The 23044-nt window shown below is 45.2% G+C and overlaps 1 protein-coding gene across 1 annotated transcript in view; it reads left to right on the top strand.

Annotated features, from left to right (window-relative positions):
- LOC138281273 (band 4.1-like protein 4B) overlaps nt 1–23044 on the top strand; it is a 721652-nt gene that overhangs the window by 406221 nt on the left and 292387 nt on the right. The window lies entirely within an intron of this gene.

Raw genomic sequence — 23044 nt, 5'->3', positions numbered from 1 at the left:
TATCCAGGTTACTTATGGCTGGACTTAAGAACCTGGCCCCGCGCAATGGATACACTATGAAGTGGGCCCAGACAGACCCTAACGTTTTATTGAAACAGGTAATACGCCAATGCAAACATGCTTTCGCAGACTGTCTAAGAGAGAACCCACATCCAGGGCAATGTCTAAGTGCGTTTACAACGATTACACAAACTATAAAAGAAGCCCTCACTACTAAAAGCAGTAAGGTAGAGAATAAAAAGATGTGCGGATGGTTTGACCACACTGCACCCAAGCACATAAGAGACTGAAAAAGGCCCTAAATGCCCCAAAAAGGTGCTCGAGTGACATACGCAAACGCAGACAGGAATATAAGACAGCAATAAAGGAAAGGAAATTGACTATAAAAACAAACTTGTGGGAAACCCTCCATATAGCAAGTCGTAAGAAAGATAATATACTCTTCTGGCAGACAATAAATTCCCCCATGCTAGGGGACAGTGACATTCCTAGGATGGAAATTGCTATCTCCGAAGAAGACTGGGTAGCACACTTCTCTAATATATATTCATTGATGAGTAATATATTAGACCATACACATGACCATGACGCACAGGAAGGTTCGCGCCTAGTCATTACCCCCCAATTTAGTCTCCAGGAGGTAGAGGAAGCTATAATAGAAAGTAAATCAGGGAAAGCGCCAGGCCCTGATGGTGTTCCGATCGATATATTTAAGGCCAATATTGAGCTGTGGGGGCCTGTACTGACGCAGACATTGAGGGCTATCTGCACATGCGGACCGCTACCATCTTGGAGAGATTCTAACATAATCCCAATATATAAAAAGGGTGACCGCCTTAATCCAGCCTGTTACAGGCCAATCTCCCTGCTGGACACAACAGCTAAACTAGCAGGGAGAATAATTCTGAATAGGCTGCAAACATGGGCAGAGGAACAGAACGTTTTATCCCCGGTCCAGTATGGATTCCGGAAAGGTATCGGAACTGTGGAACAAAGTCTAAATTTAAGTCTCATTATTGCAAAGTATACCAAGATCAGACCAGGCAACCTGTACCTGCCCTTTATTGACTTATCATCAGCCTTCGACTGTGTAATCCATGATAAACTATGGGATATTTTAAACAGCATGGGGGTGGAACCGGCCTTAATTCAATTTATTCGCGAAATGTACTTAGGGAGCAGAGCAAGAGTGAGGTATGGCCTAAAAGGGGAATGTACCCGCCCCTTTGCTCTACATAGAGGAGTGCGCCAAGGCTGCGTTCTTGCTCCGTTCCTGTTTTCAATGTATATAAACAATCTAGACAATGAACTGGCCACTAGGTGTAACGATCTACCCCAAATAGATAATCGACCTGTTCCGGCATTACTTTATGCAGACGACGCAGTACTAATGGCCAGGACCCCAATAGCTCTCCAGAAACTCCTAACAACCTGCATTACATACATGACACAGCTGGGACTCACTGTCAACCGCTCCAAAACTTTTATCATGAACTGCGGAGGGAAGCGCGGCAAGCTTTACAACATCACTATTGCAGATAGCAAGGTCGAAATCGCACAAACCTTTTCATACTTGGGCATAACACTTGATAAGCTGGGTTCTTGAGCCAACTGCAGGAAGACGAAGAGAGTGCACCTGATCAAAACAACGATGGCACTACGACTCTTCTCCAAAAGGCTTGGGGGATCATACCACCTATTATGGTAAAGATCTATAAAGCCAAGTGCATTCCAGCTGTTACGTACGGGGCAGGAATTTGGGGCCATACAAACTGCGATCTAGTCCAGACTGTGGAAAATGATTTCCTACGACACTTGCTGAGGGTACCAAAAGGCACCTCATCGTATGTCACACACTCGGAACTTGGGGTTCCCTATATTGCAGACTTGATAAAGATTCAGCCATTGTTATTATGGCATAAAGTCTGGACCTCGGAACACACTAGTTTTAATAAGGCCATTCTGTCCGATTGTACGAAGTCATCATACTCATCAAGGGTACCATGGTTAAAATACATCATGACCTTTTTTGGAAAATTGGGCAATAAAGACTATTATACAAATCCAGTCTCATTGCAGAAGATATCTAGGAAGGATCTGAGTAAACTGGCATTAAAACATCTAGAAGACATACGTTGAGGTGTGGAATAAAAAAAAAACTTCAGTCATTCATAACCAAATAATTTTGACGGCTGAGGGCATGCAGCCTTACTTGGCAAATATGGTACTCCATCGCCACCGTTATGTTCTTACTAGATTTAGGCTAGATACGTTTCATCGCCTAGTTTCATTCCCAACTATGAACGATTGGTCCACCTTGTTAAAACCATGCCCTTGTGATGCAGAAACACCGCAATCCACAATCCATGTGGTTTTATTTTGTAATTTCTACGCCTACCAGAGGAAGCGCCTAGTTGTTCCACTTTTAAGGAAAATCAATCTCCCCCAATATTCTTTAGAGACATGTGGAATCTTAGCTATTTTTTTATGCTCTGTATTAAAGATAAGGAAATCTATGGGGAATACAATCGAAATATAATCTACTGTGATAGGTTTCTTTTACTGTTGTGTGTTTTTTATCACATTTTTATTATTTTACCTACTTGATTTTTTATTGTATATTGAAATGTATGTACCATAACTGGAGATCTTTTTATGATTGTTATGTCTTTTATGACTTGGTGAAAGTCGAATAAAGATTTTGTACTACTACTACCTGAACCAAAGTGAGCCTAATAAGTTTGCTGGGTGATTCATTACTTGGGGATTTTGATTTTAGAATGTTTAACTTCTTTTGCCATTTCCATGACACCATTTATTTCTCTAATATATCTATGGATTGGTAGTTTGAGTCCCTCCCTAGCAGTTACTGGTTATTTTGCTTTCACAAATTTGCCCTTTTGTGGTTTCATGGGGTGCCCCCAGCTCAACAAAAGCTTTCTCTTGTGATGTGTTTTCTTTTGGTGGGTTTCTGGAGTTGTTCTGTTTGCTGATCAGTGTGTCTTCTTCAGCACCAAAAATAGATGTCATTTTGGTTCTCTTCTCTCTGGTTGTGAGCCTTGTGTGTATCTGTAGTAGGGATGTTAATCAGGGTCTAATGTTTTGGGTCAAAAGCTGGTCCTTCATTTGAGGTATTTTTTGTAAGCTCAAACGGGGAGAAACATTTTGCTTTGGGCTAATTTGTGTTCTCTTTTTGCCAAACACTTTGTTTGATCTTTTTTATTCAGCTTTTTATGCACTTCCTGCACAGAGTGTGTGAGCAGTCTAGAGCTGCGTTATCTTTGGTCTGAGGTGGCAGAGGCACTTGTGGCTGACGTGGGCATATAATTCAGGGCTGCCTTCATTATTCAAACTCTTTACTTCTGATTGAGAAATATTAAGCTCAGCTGTCTCAGTATTGTGGTCGATTAGAAATTCACTTGTCTTTGCTCTCAATGTAATCTGTATCAGTACTTGCAATTGATAGTCCTCACTGGATGTTATATATTTTTTATTATTCCCTTCTTTGTGCCATATATTTTGGCCTTTCCTGTTTACTCTTTCAAATCATCTGTCATTGTTGTCATTATTTCAGATATCAAGGACCACTGGGCCACATCGGCATGTAACCTCTTCTCTCTTGTGCCTTCTTCTGGGATTTACACATGAACTCTTTCCAATTTGGTGTCAGTAGCCATTATGTAAGTGGCTAAAATTTGGAGTAACGATATCTGGATATCTAATTTGTCTGCATACATCAACGCAGTTTGGCCTATTGCTGTAAGGGTTTTACCAGTTATTGCCCAATAAGCAGGCACACTTCCCGCAGGACCCCACTTCTGGTCACCACTAGTTATATTTACAAAGTTTGATGGTGGCGATATGGCAGATGGTGGGATGGAGAAGCTGTGATGAATAAGGAGGGATAAAGATGACTTTAGCTCTGATTTTGATTTGGCTCTAAATATTATTTCAGCTGTGGTTGACTCCGTAGTTGACCCTCCTGTTACTTCATAACTTACCTGCATAATGGGTTCACACGCCAACTCATCCTTGTTTGCAATTAAAGTGCTTCACTAAAGTGCGTAGAGTACTTAAAGTGCTTTCCTTAGGGAGTTTGTGGTGCTTGAGGTGATTAAAACGTGCTAAGGGTATATTCAAAGTTTTCAAATAAATCCACATTTTAAAATGCTGAAGTATTTCAAAATTTCAAAATATAAAATATGTTAATCTGGAGTCACTGTGCTACTCACAGATTGCACTTGTGCCCCTTTTCTTGATGTCAGCCCGTGTCTGCAATTGAAAACATGGGCTTTCTTGTAAAAGAGGAGCAGAGCAGGCTATCAACGAAGATTCAGCTTGATGCAAAAATAGACCCAGCTTGGCAGAAACCAGGTCATAGGAAACCAAGTGCGCTAAACCGTGACCAATAGGTAAGCTGGCCTCTTCACTCACAACCGAGTCACATCAGACAACCACACGGTGCATGCCTGCCAACTTTGCTCAAAAGCAGGCTGTGTATTAGGCCAATGGCTGTAAACCGGCCAAAACTCAGTAGTAGGTGTTTTCTCTCCACCCCTACCATGCTCATCGCTGCTACCAAGTGAGCCACGTCCCTCCAGCCGCCTTGCAGTCCAGTCACAAATGGAGAGTGTCCACAAGTCTAGTGGACAGCTGACCTTTAGGGACTCCTCAGGACACACCTCATGCTGGGTCATGAAACAAGCACCCAAGCTAAATCTGCTGTTCTCGGATAGCTTCCCTGGTTTGCGCCTACTTAGACTCTCAGCATCTCATCTCCTTGTGACTGCACTTACCCTCATTGAAACTGAAGCTAGCGCTCTTAGACCTGGGGCAATATTACAGAATATGGCGTTCCCTCCTTATTTGTGCTGGGTGTACCGTTCAAAAGGTGCACCTGGTACAAACAAGCAGAGTGCTCCATATTTTATTGTATTAAAAGCTGTTCCGTCTTTCTCTGTGCAGGTCCTCCCCCACAACCCCCGTCTGCACTTTTAAGGGGGATTAGAGATCCCCTTGCAGGCGGGTGCACTGAGTGACTGCACCCGCCTGCAAGGAAATGTCTGACCCGTTTTTTGCTCAACAGAGGGCTGCCTTTAGGAGGCACACTATAAGTGCCCCACCTTTTTGTGGCGCACTTTCAGTGTGCCTTCTAAAGGCATGTTTGCCTCTGTGCCGACGTAGGTAATACGCACGAGCGCAGAAGCAAAGTGATTCCCTCATATACATGGGGTCACACCCCAATGCAAATGAGGGAACGTCCTCCATTGATAGAGCTGGCGCAATGTGTGCGCCAGTTCTAGCTGTATTACAGAAGGGGGCCACACAAGAATTTGCGGACCCTTGTGTAATACAAAAGTGCCCTGGGGGTGCTCAAAGCGGGTGCAAATGCCTGCTGCACCCCATGGACACTTCTAAATATGGGCCCTGGTGTCCATGCACACTGACGCTAAACCTGACTTTCTCAACATGTAATGCCCAAGCACTCACACACAGATGGGTGGCTCCCAAAGTCATCAAGAAAGCTACTTCAGAGTTGGTAACCAAAAGCGCTATTAAGATTTTCTGATTCCTTTCTCTGGTGATTCAAGTTGCAGTGAATTCATATATATTTCTTTTTTTGCTCAAATATTGTTTTTTTTTTTGTATCCTTACCTGTCACAGGCAGGGCGTGTTGAAAAGGTCAAATGTTCACACTTCCATTTTTTGACCTGCACTGGGCATTTCTGTTGTGTGCTTTTTCTTTAGGCCAGACGTTTGTGGAAGGCATAGATTCTGAGCAGAGCTTACCTGCATGATAATTGCTTCTTTTCTGGAATTGAGATTTATATTGTTCCTGGTAACTTTACTTACTCCTGAAATCTGTTAAGAAGGAAAAAGGATGGATTGTCAAGAGGAGGAAGGTTCATTCTTCTCAGGTTTTGTTGTGTTATCATCATTTGTATTAGAGCATTTCCGTTGTGCGGCATTATGGTACTTTAGAAGTCTATGTACCTTTCCATGTGTGTGCACAACAGATGGCCAAAGTTTCACATTTTGTATGTCCAGGAAAGAATAAAGATGTCCCAAAAGTCATTGTTTCTCTCCCAGACTTAGGTTTCCAAACCTTTTATGCCTCTTGACAAGAAGATTTAAGAGAAGGTTGCGGCTAGTTAAAACAAATAGAGCTTCAAGGAGGCCTCCAAACAGCATTGTGTATTTAACAAATGAAGAACCATTTCTTGCAGTTCTACAAATATTTGTTGTTCTATTTACTCAATAATTCCAATTGTCGTTTATTTTTACAGTCTACAGAGAGCACGCGTTATTTTAGCCTTCCGTTAAGTTTAAACTAATAAATACGGAAGAAACTTTTTATTGAATCATTTTATATGCCGTATGATCAAGTCATCCGTGAATATTGAGAATAAAGTCACACGTTATTCTGCCCAATTCAAATAAACAGTAAATTGTATTTCCAAATTGAATTTACTGCTTATGTGTGCCCTTTATGCTCAAGGAAAGGGAACGGGCACTGTTCTAAACATGTACTAAGAAATCTCTATTACTAAAATGTTTCAATGTCTTCCTTTTTCTTTGTAGTATTGTGCCAAAAACAAATGTTTGTAGCGATGCTAGTGACCATTCAATAAACGTGCATCCTCTATATTTATGCTTTGCCAATTCCCCTTTGTGATGCCATTAACTTGATACAGATCAACCCCAGCAAATTCAGCGGTTAAACTGACCCCCCTCCCGAATTTAATTCTGGTGAAAAAACGAATATCTCCATGTTCAAGGTAATTGGTGTGTATGCGTGTTCTTTTCAACAAAGTAACTGGTTGTAATAGGTACAACCTTGCCTTTCCTTTGAAGGGACCTGCGGAGAGAGAGACGCAGTCTAGTCTCTCTGCGGGTTGATTCGGGACGGGGGAAGTGGCGCGCAACGCACCCGATTGGACAGGAGGTAAGTGGGGGCGGGGTTCTAGTGTAGGTTTATAAGGGGGGTGGAGGGTGGGGTCGGCCCTTTTTTGTGCGCCGACTAGGAGGGAAGGAGGTTAATTTAGGTAGTGAGGTAAGGAGGCCCCATTGCAGTCAGTTAGGCCATCTTAGCAGCGAGGGGGGTTTTTACTAGTCAGGGCCTCGGGACGAGGACAGCGAACAGGGAGAAGGGCATCCGGAAAAGGGGGGGCAGCCCCACGTGCATATTTAACGGCCGCGAGTCGAAACGGGGGAGGCCACCCCCTTGGGCATTTTTGGGCATTTTTGCGGTCGCAGCGCGCCGTTTTAAAGGGAGCCGGCCCCTCGGGCAAAGTTATTTTCAATGCGCGGAGAGCACGCGCGCGCCGACACGAGGCGGCCCCCCGGGCAGTAGGCAAAGCGCGGAGGCCGTTTAAAAGGCCCGCCTATGCATTTTTAGCGGCGCAGCGGCGCCACCACACCCCCGCGGGGGGAGCCACATTAGCAGGTAAATAAACGCGCATCGGGCGGGGAAGGCCCCTCGGATACAAAAATCTTTTGGGTTTTTATAACATCAGGTTGCCAGCAGACATATATAAACAGATAGAAACACGCATTAGGATAACCATTACCATAACAGATATACATATACACAAGGAGGGCAGGAAATTCTAACAGGACCACATTAGAACGGCAGCTGGTACTTACAGGCTGGCAATACGGCCACAGGCCACGACGCAGAGGCTGTGAGGGCCGCACTACGCGTGCTGGTTGAAGCAGGCAGGGCAGATTTACTCAGGCCAGGGGTCCTTGAGCAGGCCTGGGTCGGGATGGCACGCCCCACCAGGGCTGCATCTGGGAGGGTCACGGCCGCAGTAGCGGCTTGCGAGTCACAGGACTCCGATGGGGAAACAGATGAAGGGCCCATTCCCCCCGGACAGGACACAAGGGCGCAAACGCTTCACGGGGCACAGAGCCCGCTGATGTTTGGAGAGGAGACACAAGCCACCCAGGACAAGGGAACAGACAGCGTGCAGGCGGGTTTTGACCGCTCCGGCGCAGGCGGGCAGGTGGCGGGGGGGCCGTGGCCACAGGGCAAGGCAGGGAGACAGGGCAACCAACACCGGGGCCCAGCGGGGATTTCGCCCCCCTAGATCTGTCATGCCACAGGGGGGAGGCCCCCAACCCAGGTTGGTTTGGGGCGCCAGTAAAGAAAAGAGGCAAGTACGCCGGGAAAAACAGGGGTGGGCCGGGGAGGGCCAAGACGGCGCCCCGTCAGGCCAGGGGGGGGAAAGTCAAGACACCACAGGAACCAAGGGTCGTGGAGAGCCGGAGTCCGCATACTCAAGGGAACTGGGAACAGGTAGATACCTGGGACCTAGAGGCCAGAATCAGGGAACAGCGCAGGGTGGTATTAGAGACGGAGGCCAGGTGGGCACAGCTGTGCAAAGACAGGGAAGAGGCGAGCGCCTACAGCGAGACCACGCATAAAACTAGAGAGGCCGGAGGGCAACCAGGCTTGCGGCAGACAGGGCAAGAGAGAGGAAGCTGGGTTTGGGTGCCACAAGTAAGAGGAGAACAGGGTCAAGAGGCTAGAGCGGCCGAAGGGTTAGTCGGCGCGGGGAAACCCGGTGACGCAGACGGTCACAGGGACAACAGGGCAGCGATGCCAACGACAGAGGTTAGCAAGAGGAGGTACACGCCGACTGGGCGCAAGACGGCCCAAACATGTTGGCACGAAGCACTGGAGGGGTCTACGGCGGCCTTCTCCACACCGAGGGACCGAGGACAACGTCAAGAGGACACACTTTCTGCGGGCAAGGAGGCAAATGAGAGTGCCTCAAACAATGCGAGAGAGGGGGGCCAAAGTAAAGGCCAGTGGGAAGGCGAAGATGAGTTGGAATTGGATTACGAAGAGGAAGGGGATGAATGGGAGGATGGCGAAATACACGATTGGGAGGTGAGCGCTGTGAAAAAGGGTGGCGGGCGAGGGCGCAAGAGCGGCGCAACCTCTTCTTCGTGCTCTGTTTTGCAGGTTACAGCCCCGCTGGAAGGCCCCACTGGTGTTCGACAATTTACGCCACGTGGCAGAAGCCTAAAAAGAATACCAAGGAGTCTGGGAGACAATGCGGGAGGTAAGAATTGGTGGTCGGTGTGGGGTGAAGGGAGCGGGTCAACAAGGGAGACTAACACGAAAAGGTCCATCGGGGTAGGAGACGGGTCAGTCTTAGAGAAGGCAGGTGAGAGCGACACGCAGAAGACGGTAGAGAGCAAAGATAAAGAAAGCACCGCCACGTGTGGGACGGACACAACAGGGAAGGTGGATACAGGAGAAAAGACGGGAGATGACAAGGAAGGGGGAGGGCACAGAAAGAGATTGCCGTACATGGGTTTAGCCATGCCCCTAGGCTCGCATGTGGCTGAGAAAACAAAAAAAAATATATGGAAACACGAATATGTAGATGTGTTTAAACTGTTACACAGGGACATACAGGCAAAGGAAGGGTCCAAAGAGGAAGAATGGGAATTAGCACGTAGGCCTCGGGTACCGATAACAATGGACAACTGGACATCGGCCTTTTTGATATTCGCCAGTATATACTGCGAGAAATACCCGGACAGGGCCATTGCACTTTTTAAATACATGGATATAATTAGGAAGGCCCAAATGCATTTTGGAGGTTTCGCATGGCTCAGTTACGATGAGGAATTCAGGGCCCGGGTGAGTGTCAATCCGGAAAAACCATGGGGTGACGTGGACCCCGAATTGTGGATGCAATGGATGGCATCGGCACAGACAGCGGCGTCCACTCACACTGCGAGTGGCCTGCCAGTGACTTACAAGCCCTTTCAAGCTCGCCCAGGGAGGGGCGGGCAATACCACTAAGACAACAGGGACAACGGCAGGGGCTTGTTGGAACTTTAACAAAGGTTTTTGTTCCAGGGCACAATGCAGGTTCAAGCACGACTGCTCCAAGTGCGGCCGTCACCCAGTCACCCAATGTTTCTCCTTGCCCAGCCCAGCTGAACAGTGGAGGGCCGCCAGAGGGAGAGGGGGACATGGCACTTCTGCGCAAAAAGGGGCCTACACCAGTTAGACTGGAATTCCTGTTACCATGGTTACATAGATACCCAGACATGGATAAAGCGCGTCTACTCGAATGGGGTTTTAGAGAAGGTTTTAGAATAGGTTACCAGGGCCCTCGGCAACGGAGATGGGCTGACAATTTGCGGTCAGCCAAAGAACGCCCGCAGATAGTACAGGACAAATTGGCGAAAGAGGTAGTGCTAGGCAGAATAGCAGGCCCATTCTCCGGGTGGCCAAGTGACACCCTGATGATATCCCCCTTGGGAGTGGTACCCAAAAAAGCACAGGGGGAATTCCGGTTGATTCATCATTTGTCTTGGCCGGAAGGGACGTCTGTCAATGATTTTATTGCTCAAGAGGACTCTAAAGTGATTTACGCATCAGTTGATGATGCGATAAAGCTGGTCCTAAAATGTGCCAGGATGGCGGAATAGGCAAAATGTGACATTCATTCAGCTTTTAGACTGCTCCCTATTCATCCAGCAGATTTCGACCTTTTGGGCATGCAGCTAGACGGCAACATATACGTGGACAGGGTGCTGCCCATGGGCTGCTCGATATCATGTGCTCTGTTCGAGACTTTCAGCACATTTTTACAATGGGTCTTTGTAGGGGCGAGCGGCCATAGGTGGGTGACGCATTACCTAGATGATTTCCTATTCGTGGGGCCAGCGGCATCTGGGGCGTGTGGGCGGGCTCTGGATGTTTTCCAGAGGCTGACACAACAGGCAGGTGTGCCTTTGGCTCCAGAAAAAACGGAGGGCCCCGTGCCGATTTTAACTTTTTTGGGCATTGAACTAGATACGAAAGAACTGGTCGCCCGTTTGCCAGCGGCAAAGGTGGGAGAAATGCTGGATTGCCTAGCGGAGGTACGCACTTTGCACAAAATGGATTTGAGAATGGCTCAGAGGCTATTAGGCTACCTTAATTTTGCGTGCAGAGTAGTTAGGGGAGGTAGAACTTTTTGTAGGCGATTGGGATTTTCCATGTCAGGTGCTGTACTTCCGCACCACAGGATAAGAGTATCATTGGCGTTACGAGAAGACATTAGAGTATGGGAAATTTTTCTGAGACATTTCAATGGAGTGCCGATGTTTTTTGGGGAGTCGGACACGGTATGGCAAGTACAAATATTTTCAGACGCAGCAGGTGCATCAGGTTTTGGCTTGTATTGGGACGGGAGGTGCTGTGCGGAGTCATGGCCGGCATCTTGGATGCAGCAGGGAAGAAGCATTGCGTTTTTGGAGTTTTTTCCCCTTTTAGTTGCGCTGGCAGTGTGGGGACAAGAATTAGCTAACAGGACAGTGATTTTTCAGATAGACAATATGGCAGTGGTAGAGTTAGTCAATAGACAGAGAGCAAGGGACCTCAGAGTTTTGCGCTTGTTGCGCCAGTTCATGTTGTTATGCCTGTCTCTGAATATTATTTTTAAAGCTGCACATATACCAGGGATTTACAACGAGATTGCAGACTCACTATCTCGTTCACAGTGGCGGCGTTTCCGCGAATTGGCACCTGGAGCGGATCAGAACAAGACTGTGGTCCCGGCAGACATCTGGGAATGGGGGGCATGATGATCACAGGGCTGGTGGAGATGTCATTAGCGGTATCCACGCGGCGTAATTACAGAATGGCATGGTTGGAGTTTCAATCTTTTGAACAGTTTTGGGGCAATTTTTGGGCACAAAGCCTGGCAATGTTGGAAGCCAGGACTAGACGTTTCGTGCTGTTTCTGATCGGGGAGGGTTTATCTCCAGCCACAATTGGGGGGAAACTGGCTGGTGTGTCTTTTTATGGCAAATTGTTTTTCAGTTATGACCCAGCGCGCAATGATTTATTGGGTAAAATGCTGAAGGGATGGAGCAGGGTTAGAGCGAGCGGTGACAAGCCAGCAAGGGAACCCATTACGTTCGAAATGTTGGTAGAGATGGTACAGGTGCTACCAGTTTGTTGTAGGGATGACTACGAGGTGAGTTTATCTAGGCTATGTATGTTGTGGATGTTTTTTGGCGCATTTAGAGTATCAGAGTTGTTGGGGGTGGGGAAAGAGATCGGGGTTCGAAGAAAAGAGGTATGCGTGCATAGAGACAGGTTGGGGATATGGCTAAGACGGTCAAAAACTGAACAGATGGGGAAAGGCAAGTGGATATGGTTGAGTAAAGGGGGTGTGGAGTTAGCTTGTCCGGTTGAGGAATGGGTCAATTTCAAAGAGAGATGGCCAGGGACAGGTGAAACGGGGGTTTTCAGGCATGCGTCAGGGAAGAAGCTAACGAGTTATCAACTTCTACAAGTTATGAGGATGGCCCTAGGAAAGATAGGGCGGCGCGCAGGTGACTACGGAACACACTCATTTAGGATTGGCGCGGCAACAGAGGCAGCACATTTGGGATGGAATTGGGCTAAGATCAAGGCTATAGGGAGATGGAAGTCTAGGTGCTGTGAGAGATATGTTAGGCCTTGAAGAACATGGAGCAGATAGAAGGAAGAGAAAGGGGGGGGGGAGGGTTTTTTGTGTATGTCAGGCATTTGTTACAATGTTTTTTCTTTACAGGCTGTGTGGCCGGGCCGGAGACGGGAAAGATGACGACATGGTTGGTCGGCCATTCGTTTGTGCACTGGGCAGCAAAATTTGCAGAGAAACAGGTTTACGGCAGATCATTGGGACTGCCCAGCAGAAGCCATGAAGTGCGTTGGTGGGGCAAGAGCGGTATGAGGTGGGGGAGCTTGCTTCCATTTATCACGAGTAACTTGCCTCAGTGGGGATGCCCAGATTTGTTATTGATACATCTGGGGGAGAATGATCTGGTGAAGTTATCAGGGCTCAATTTGATTCAATTGATGCAGAGGGATTTGGAACTTTTAAAACAGAAACTATATGGAACATGCTTGATATGGACGGAATTTGTGCCGAGAAGGGTATGGAGAGGGGCGATCAATCATGGAGCCATAGAGCGGGCTCGGAAAAAACTGAACAGAGCTATGAGAGTTTTCTGCTGGGCCCAGGGGATTAAAGTTTTGAGACATGGGGACATAAAAGAACAAGACCAAGTTTTGTTTCGAGACGATGGGGTACATTTATCTCAGTATGGTATGGTATATTATATCACAGAGTTGAGACTGATGCTAGAAAGCGCATGGGGTACAAATTTGTGCACCCGTAAATAAAGGGGGTGGGGCAGCGAAACGCCTCACGGGTTTCTCTGGTTGGCAGGAGATGGGGGAGGGTGGAGAGCCAGGTGCGGGCTTGTCCACCCTTCCAGGGGGAAAACAAGGAGGTGAAGCATCAGAGCGGGGAGGGGTAGGCTATAGGCAAGGAAGGCATGGGCGGAATAGGGGAGCATATACGGCAGGAAAATTGAAGGGAGACATTTGAGGAGAAAATGAAGGCGAGGGAGTTTTGTAAAAGTTAAAGTCTGCTTTAAAAGATATACAGCTGAAGGTTTTAAAGTATTTGTTTGTTTTTAAATCCTGTTCTAATAAAATGACCTTTTACACCAACAATGAGCGTCACGTATGTATGTCCCGATGAAGGGACCCGTGGAGAGAGAGACGCAGTCTAGTCTCTCCGTGGGTTGATTCGGGACGGGGGAAGTGGCGCGCAAGGCGCCCGATTGGACAGGAGGTAAGTGGGGGCGGGGTTCTAGTGTAGGTTTATAAGGGGGGTGGAGGGTGGGGTCGACCCTTTTGCACGCCGACTAGGAGGGAGGAGGTTAATTTAGGTACCACCCACCCACCCAGCTAGGAAGACAGGGGGAGGAAGGGGCTTTTAGTTAGGTATATTAGTTAGGTCAGGTAGGGGGGGGGTCAACAGTCATTTAGGACAGGTGAGCTGTGAAGAGATAGCAGGAGATGGGGGAGGGTGGAGAGCCAGGTGCGGGCTTGTCCACCCTTCCAGGGGGAAAACAAGGAGGTGAAGCATCAGAGCGGGGAGGGGTAGGCTATAGGCAAGGAAGGCATGGGCGGAATAGGGGAGCATATACGGCAGGAAAATTGAAGGGAGACATTTGAGGAGAAAATGAAGGCGAGGGAGTTTTGTAAAAGTTAAAGTCTGCTTTAAAAGATATACAGTTGAAGGTTTTAAAGTATTTGTTTGTTTTTAAATCCTGTTCTAATAAAATGACCTTTTACACCAACAATGAGTGTCACGTATGTATGTCCTGATGTTCCATGCAGCGATTATTTTTCGAGAAAACTGTCACTCCATAATTACATTTCTCTGACTATCGTTGCCACATGGCACAGATATATGGAAAATAAACAGGATAAATCAACTCAAGCTTTTTTATTAGAAAGTTTCGGCGAATACAAACCCGTTTTGCCGTCTGCTGTATTTTTTAAATAATAGGCGTTGTGATTTTTCTGATCGTTTTGGTTTGTTCCATTTCCAGATTTCTGCAGCATATCATGATCACAGTGTAAAATGGAGCAGTGGCATTTAGGGTTATGTTTAGATGTTCACTTCAGTTTCTGGATGGCAATCTAATGTAGAACAAGCATTTGCAGTAAGTCTCGCATTTGCTCGAGTTAGAGCTATTAGCTTTGTAAATTCCTAACTGGACTTTTCTTACCAGTTAAATTGAAAATAAACAGTAAAACAGTTGATATAAGCCAGCCAATTCAAGTCGCCACAGCCGCCAGGAGTGCAAAGAAGAGACACAAAAAGCAAGAGAAGTTCGCTCGCAGTCAAACATATTGGTAATCGTGCAATTATTCATTTAAGAGGGGCAGTCTGCAATGCGGTAACAAAACCGCCACAAGGAGGGACCAACCTAAAGCATTTACCAGTTATGATTAAGGATTTTTGAAAGACAAGTCCACGAATGAGTGAAAATGCTAGGCGTTGTTAAAAACCCACATTACTTGCACAGGTCAAAGCACTGGCGCGCTCAACCTAAAAACAATGCTTTCATGCCTTGTTGCATGATGATTGCTAATGGTGTAAGTAGTTGAGGAGGTTAACTAGAATTAGCCCATTATAGAGCAGAACACACGTTTTTAGGTTTCACCTCCTCAGCATTTGCACCGTGCTTGCAGAATCTCTTGTATTAAAAAATAAAAATAAAAGCGGCTTAGAGTATTCCCATTACTTACCTTTACTTACCAGTGGCTGGTTACCACGTGGCTCTCACATAATTTTACTTACCATTAACTGGCACCCATGTCATTCTTATTCCTTACTTTCAATTGGTCATTACCTCGTCTTCGTCTCTGTCTTGCTCCTGGGCTTTAGTCTTTGTTGTGACGTGGAGCCTGGACCAAGTACTGCTTCTGGTGGCCAGTGTTCCTCCACTGCAGGCTCCTGCATGCACTCCGTGGAGTGCATATACAAAAGTACAGCTATCCTGTTGTGTATTTTCCCACACCCCTGCCCTGCTATCGCTTTCTGGTTTGTTTCCGTTTCCCCGCCATTCTCCTGATGTCCATTCTGCTCCCACTGCCTGTTCTGCACCCCTGCCCTCTCCTGACGCCATTCTGTCCCCACCCCCACCTCCCATCACTGTTTGGTCTTTTTAAGGACAGACAAGCTGGCTTTATATAAAAAGCAATTAACATATTATAAAAAATTACATTTTCTGCTACGAAGGAGGATCCCGCCACACCATCGTGTCCTAGTCAGGATTCAGCGGTCATGCTGTCATTTCCGGGTAAACGTAATTCTAACATACATTCCATTGAGAAGGGCACATCACCTTTTACTAATTTTTTAAAGCATAAAAAGCGTCATTAGTGTCTCAAGTCAAATTTCCTTTTTGGAATCCCGTGGACCAAACGCATGGCAATGGTATTAACTCACAACTACAGATTTCCCAGGCATCAACTCTTCTGAGCCAACAATTTTAAATTGTCGGCACTCCCGTCTAACAACCTCATTAAAAGAAATAGACCAGGCGCTAATTAATCATTCTGCTTCCTGTGTGAGTTTGGGTAAACCATTTGAATATTGGAGTCACTGTACCTCCTTGCACAGAAAATGTTTTTGTGTGTTGCTTGAGTTTTTTAATGTTCTTGCGAACCGCTATCTGGCTGTCTGGTTTTAAGGCTATTGTCTGGGCAGACAGGGTAAGCACGTGAAGTAAAGCCTCATTTTTTTCTTTTACACCACCAGTATAGTATAGCCTCTTATCGCATTCAGAGTCTGTGTGCAGGTGATCCATGAACCTGGTTTCTTCTCCTGGCCTTGGGTTGAAAAAGAAAGAAGGGCCCAGGGGTGGCTTGGCTATACGTCAAACAGTCAACATGATGACATTCTTCTAGTTCCCCTTCTTCCCTATACCCTCACCTTCCCCATCTTCCTCCTGGCCTCACTGTTCTTCAAAGCAGCAAAAAAGCCATAAAAACTGCAAACCATACCATCACTTTCACCTTTGGCGATTTGAAGCGGCAGACTCTACATTAGCTCAATAACAGTGTGCTTCCTTCTACCATCATGCCTGCTCCCTCTGTCATCTGCAGTCTGAGCAATTTAATTTTGTTATCAGAGTATTTATACAAGAAAAATGTACATGTAATATGTCTCTACAATGGACCACAGGCAACTGACTGCATAGATGAGATGCCGAGTGACCGGGGATGAATTGTAAAAACCGAAAGAATTCTTGCATACTGGCTTCGAACCACTCTTAGGCTTGAGGAAGTGCTTGTAGCTTGAAATAAGCACAATTTCAAGTACAAGCAGCTTGAAACAACATACTTGGCCAAATATTTCTTTACTAGCTTCCAGTATTGATTTTTCTATAATAAAATATTTTTTTTTATTTAAACATTTGTAGTGTGGTCTTTCTAATTAAGAGAGTATGGACCATATTCTGAAGAGGATTTCTATGATCTACGCAGGTGCAGATAGAGAAAGCCCCCATTGCCCTACATCAATTCTGGTACAAGTCCTTTAACGTGGAATGCTCTAAGCGTATAGTGAACAGAAACATTCCCTGCAAGAACTGCATGCCTTGGACCCCACTATTTCTGGTACAAAAGAGCAGACGATTACAATACTATCTCGATGGCTGGGTCAGCTGTTTTTTCTTTTCTTTTTTTACTCTAAACCATGTTGCACAGGGGCTGGCGCGTCTGTGCAACATGTAAAAAACACATTGACAAAGCCAATAGATCACACGTAGGCGAAACCTATTGGCTTTGCCAATACTTGTTTACATCCCGTCTACGAAGTGAGCTCAAAAGTAGCTCTAATTCTCTCCCATGTCTGCAGTGCAAGTCTTTACATCACCCTTCTTGATTGTCTTTCTTCCATTCTTCACATCTGCCCACCTCATTGAGAAGGGTTAAACCTAATGCTTTATTCAAATGTTGATTATGAAGGTCATTGATGTATAGGTCAGGCACAAGGGGATTTATAAAGGTCCCAAGGCTCCAGGCAAAAGAGAATAGAGTCTGCAGAAGATTAATTGGTCTCCTGCCCAGTTCCCCTTCTGATATATTGCACGTGGGATTGGTGCTTCAGTGTAGGAAAGTACCCTCTTTTTGGCATGTTACCCCCAATTTCTGCTTGATGTCAGTGTGTTTGACTGTGTCACTGGGATCCTGCTAATCAGGACCCCAGTGCTTATCCTCTCTCTCTCCTCTAAGTTTTGTCACTGCATACTGATAACCCAGTATTTCATCCCAAATTGACTTACTGGTAACCCTTTATAAGTCCCTAGAATATGGTACTTGGGTACCCAGGACATTGGGGTTCCAGGGGATCCCTGTGGGCTGCAGCATCACTTTTGCAACCCATAGGGAGCCCATGCAAAGGCTTCTATAGAACTGCCATTGCAGCCTGTGTGAAATGGTGCATGCACCATTTCACAGCCATTTACACTGCACCAGGTCACGTATAAGTCACCCATGTAACAGGCCTTCCAACCCTGAAGGCTGGGTGCAAAGTACCTGTGTGTGTGAGCATCCTTGCACTAGCAGAGGTGCCCCCACGTCATCCAAGACCATTTTCCCAGACTTCGTGAGTGTGGGGACGCCATTCTACGCGTGTACTGGGCATAGGTCAATACCTATGTCCAGCTTCCCACTGGTAACTCTGAATATGGCCATGTAAAGTGTCTAACATCTTGGAATTACACCGCAGTGCTGATTCTAACATTGGTTGTATAATTCCATGCACTATGGGGGCTCCTCAGTGGACCCCCAGTACTGCCATACCATCCTTCTGAGGGTTTCCAGGCAGCCCCAGCTGTTGCCACCTCACCGACAGGTTTCTGCCCTCCTGTGGCGCAAGCAGCTCGAGCCAAGGAAGGCAGAACAAAGCATTTCCTCTGAGAGAGGGGTTTTACACCCTCTCCCTTTGGAAATAGGTGTTACAGGCATGGGAGTGGTGGCCTCCCATAGCCTCTGGAAATTCTTTGAAGGGTACAGATTGCCCTCCTTGCATAATCCAGTCTACATGGGTTCAGGGACCCCCAGTCCCTGCTCTGGCATGAAACTGGACAAAGAAAAGGGGAGTGACCACTCGCCTGTCCATCACCCCGCAGGGGTGGTGCCCAGAGCTCCTCCTGAGTGTTCCTGGCATTAGTCATCTTGGATTCCAAGGTGTGGGGACCCTCTGGGAGCATCTGAGTGGCCAATGCCAGCAGGCGACATCAGAGACCCCTCCTGATAGGTGCATACCTGGTTAAGTAGCCAATCCCCCTCTCACTGCTATTTAGCGCCTCTCCTGTGGGTGTTCCCTAGATTCCAATTGCAAGACTCCGGCAGGAATCCTTTGCATCCTCTACTTCACCTTTTACTGACAAAACTGCATCTGGACCCTCCAGGAACTCTACAAACTGCAACAAAAAAGCAAAGGCAACTTCTGCAACGTTTTATCTTCAGCTCCTGCCAGCAACTGCAAATGTTTCCAGGATGTGCATCCTCCGAGGACTGCCTGTCTTCAGCCTACACCAGAACAACAAAGGAATCTCCTTTGAATTGAAGGAGTTACTTCCCTGCTTCGGAAGCCACCCCTCTGCAATGACGACTGGTGGCTTGGGTCCCCTCTCCTGAAGAAGTGCATGGATCCAGCAACTCGTGTGGTGGACTGAAGTGGTCCCAATGGTCCTGAAGTCCAGCTTTCCAACTTTGGTGGAGGTAAGAGCTTGCCTCCCCACGCAAGACAGAACCCCTGTGTACCTCGTGATTTGCAGTTGCCAAGGATTGTGTGCGACCTTCCACAAAGTTCTTTGTGCACAGCACAACTCAGGCCCCCCACACTCCTTCCTGTGATGCACAGCTTCCTTTGTGGTTCTCCAGTGGCGTGGGACTGTGGGACTCATGTGTGTGCTGCCTGGTCTTCTGAGGGCTCTCTGAGTTGCTGAGATCTCCCTCTGTCTCCCACTCCTGGGTAGATGCCACCAGGTCCCTCCTGGTCCCGGGCAGTGCCATTTTCCAGCTCACTGCGACCTTTGCATGTGCCAAGGCTTGTTGGCGGAATCCAGCGAGACAAACCAGACTGCAATCATCCATCTGACGTGGGACATCATCTGCATCAACCAGGAACCCATCTTCTTGGGTGTAGTACTGACTGTTCTTCACCTGTGGTTCTTCTTTTGCTCCTTCATCTGGGTTAGCAGGGGATCCTGTTCTCCCCGGACTCCTCAGTGCTTCCTGGACTTGGTCCCCTTCTTCCGCAGGTTTTCAGGTCCAGGAATCCATCATTGGTGTCTTGAAGTCTCTTCTGGTTCTTGCAAAATCTTCTATCACGTGTATTCTAGGAAACTTACTGTGATTTACTCCAGCTTTCCTTGGCTCTGGGTTGGGTTCCATTACTTACCTTTGGTGTTTTCTAACACTCCCAGCGCCCCTCTACACAATACACTTGCCTAGGCGGGAAACCGACTTTCGCATTCCACTATTTTGGTATATGGTTTGTGTTCCCCCTAGGCCAATTTCTAACTATTGTAATTTTCACTATCTGCACTTTTTGTAATTGTTTACTTGCCTGTTTTTGGATACTAGTGTATATATTGTGTATATTACTTTCCTCCTATTTAGTATAGTCTCTAAGGTATTTTTGCCATTTGTGTCACCAAAATAAAGTACCCTACTGAGTATTTTCTTTCATGTGTGTAAGTACTGTGTGACTGTTGTGATATTGCATGAGCTTTTCATGTCTCCTAGTTAGGCCTTGGCTGCTCATCCACACTACCACTAGAGGGTCTGGCTACTAGACACTGACTACATACATTAGTAAGGGATAATTTGACCTGATATGAGTTGTAAATACCTTAGGTACCCCCTGCAAACCAGACCTCTTATACATCTTGCGCTTTTATGTTGTAGTCCTCTGTCTGGAGTGATCCTCTGGCAGTGCCTAACAGAGAAATCATTGGCTGTTGCTTATCTATTCCCAAGGGACATCTGATTCCTTGACTAGAATATATCAGGACGACATGCATCATCTTGGGCAATCTATCTATTTTCTCCAATCCGACGGGTCTGTTTAAAGAAGGACAGTGTTTAAAAAAAAACAAGAGACATCTTTTTTTAGCCCTAAGGGATCAGGGATCTTTGGAGTTAGTGAAAACTCAGAATAAGTAATATATTCATATAAAGTGCTTTCCCTGTAAGGAATGAATTGGCTTTTTAACTTTTAGATTGATAAACTCATCATTTTTATACATTAGGAGATATGTATGGTCTCGATTTTTTTAAATGTGCTTAATGTCTTAATAAGTGTTGTTGTACTGATGCTTTTATTGATCATTGTATAATGTACGAATAAAGCTTATAGAATCAAATGCCAATAAGATTCCCCTGATGGAGAAAAACGTTGGTTACCTGTATTGTGTATGAAAAAAACACTGTCCTCCCATAAAGTACCATGGAAAAGAAGCAGAATTTTAAGGTCTTCCTATTTCCATTTAATATTGCCAGAAGAAACCGAGTATTCATTTTCTAGAAGGATGCAAGCTGGTATTGAAGTGGCTCTTGGCTGCGTTAAATTGACAGTGTAGCTTATGCCCTTGTATGAGATAGTGTGCCAGTGGAAAGAATTGTTTTTCATTTTCCTTGTTTGTTTCTGAAAGGGAGAAAGTAAAACACATTTGGCAGCAATGTAGGCCCAAGTATTTCAGAAGCGTATTTAGAATTTGTGTTCTTTTTGCTAAATAAAAATATGGTGGTGCTAATAGTTGGGCAGAAGTCATTTTGCCTGTTGAAATGGTTTTGAGGCCCATGCGTTGAGAAAGGTATTCTAATGCTTACAAGTTTAATAGATACCCATTGTTGTGAACTGTTCTTGTAGGAAAGTACCTTTTTTTTTTTTTTTTTTTTAAAGCAGAGGATCAGCTTGCAAAATGTTTTGTACATCTATGTTTAACGAGGTTGGTAAAAAAATATATATAAAAAAAATATATATATATATATATATAATCCATGTGCACAAGTAGTCTATCCTGATTCAGAGTCTTGATTTAGAATCCCATGAATTTTATGCACACAAATGGAGCTTATCCCCAACAACACATCTACAAGCTGCTTCTGTTTTTAAATAGTTATAGGTTTATGTTTGGGGTTGGGAAACAGCTGGCACATGAGGTAGTGCTGTGGGTGGTCACTTGAAAGTGATAAATTACATTTTCACAATTTATAACTTTTCACAAACATTATGTACCCCTTCATCTACAAATTTTGGAGTAAATGCGAAATTGTTTGTGGAAAATTTCTAAACTCATTTTGAGGAGTTCAGGAAAGAGAGACTTTCCATATGGAAAAACATTTGCCATGCAGAAAATAGTTATAATTCATTTGTAATCAAATTGGGTCAGCCAACATGTTTTCTATGAGTGCATAATCTGCCATGTGGGATAAAGCATAAACTCAGATTCTTAACGGGTTTGAAGATATGGATACTTATCCTTTTGAGATATTTGTAAAGACGTAAGGCTAAAGTGAGTGCTTTCAATAAAGTTGAATGAAGCCCAATGAGACTAGTATTTAAAATCTAGTAAGTTCTTATTGGTCTGTAAAGCATTAAACTATTTAGAAGGTACTATAAATTAGGTTTCCAAGGCACAGTGTCTATATTGAACTGATATTGCTTTTCTTTTGTTAAAAGAATGCTGCCTTCCCAGTACCTAAATCTTCTCAATGTGTTAGGAATTCACTGTGAAATAACATTCCTCCTCTGCCTTTTGCTTGATGCTAAAACTTACTTGATCAGTTATATTGGGTCATAGAGATTTGTATAATGTTGTATTATAATAAGCATGTCCTTCAAGTGCAGTCTGAGTATGGTTGTTTACACACCCTGATCTTGAGGAGTCTATCACAGGGCATAGTCTGAGTTGTGGTAGTTTCAATGGCTCATTAGTGCAGTGGCTACAATTTTGCTTTCGTGTATGTGTTTGGTTATACTTGTGTTATAGTTATTAGTATTCTTTGATAAATCCTAAATACAGGTTGTTTAGAAATTCATAATTCCTTGGTACAAACAATCCTTGAGCACACTTGATGTACTTGTCTAAGTTTTATTCTACTCCTATGTAGAATAAGCAGCCATGTAAAAAGTATGTGTCAAGAAAGCATCCTTTTAGTATGCCCTTTCAGCTGCAGAACCATGGATGTACATTTTAGTTTCTAAAGAAGCACTTTCAGTTATCAGCATTAGAACAATTATTAGGTTGTAACACGGTACCTAACAGATTAATTCCCCAAGGGTTAGACTCTAGACAATCTTTGAACTTTGATGTTATGTTAGATGCTGTAACCTAATTTATATACCCTTGGAGTTATTAGTTTAATTTAAGGGCATATGAAGTTTTTGTTACCTAGGTGAAGTATCAAGTAGATAATGATTAATAATCTGCGCATTCTCTCTATTGTTTCTTGTTTTCCCACTTCTGCATGAGTTCCAGTAGTAGCTGAACAACTTTATAACCGTATGGATGTTGGGGATTTTTATTCTCAAAAGCAAAAATGTGAAAAAGGTGCACTCTAAAGTATGTATTTTAGAGTGAAAACTAACATTCAGAAATTTTCACTGATTTTAGTAGTAATGTTGTGAGCATTGAGGTTAGTTAACATGAG

This window comes from Pleurodeles waltl, chromosome 2_2 (genome assembly GCF_031143425.1).
Source record: "Pleurodeles waltl isolate 20211129_DDA chromosome 2_2, aPleWal1.hap1.20221129, whole genome shotgun sequence".
Classification (NCBI taxonomy): Eukaryota; Metazoa; Chordata; class Amphibia; order Caudata; family Salamandridae; genus Pleurodeles; species Pleurodeles waltl.
This window is presented reverse-complemented; position numbering and strand designations above follow the sequence as displayed.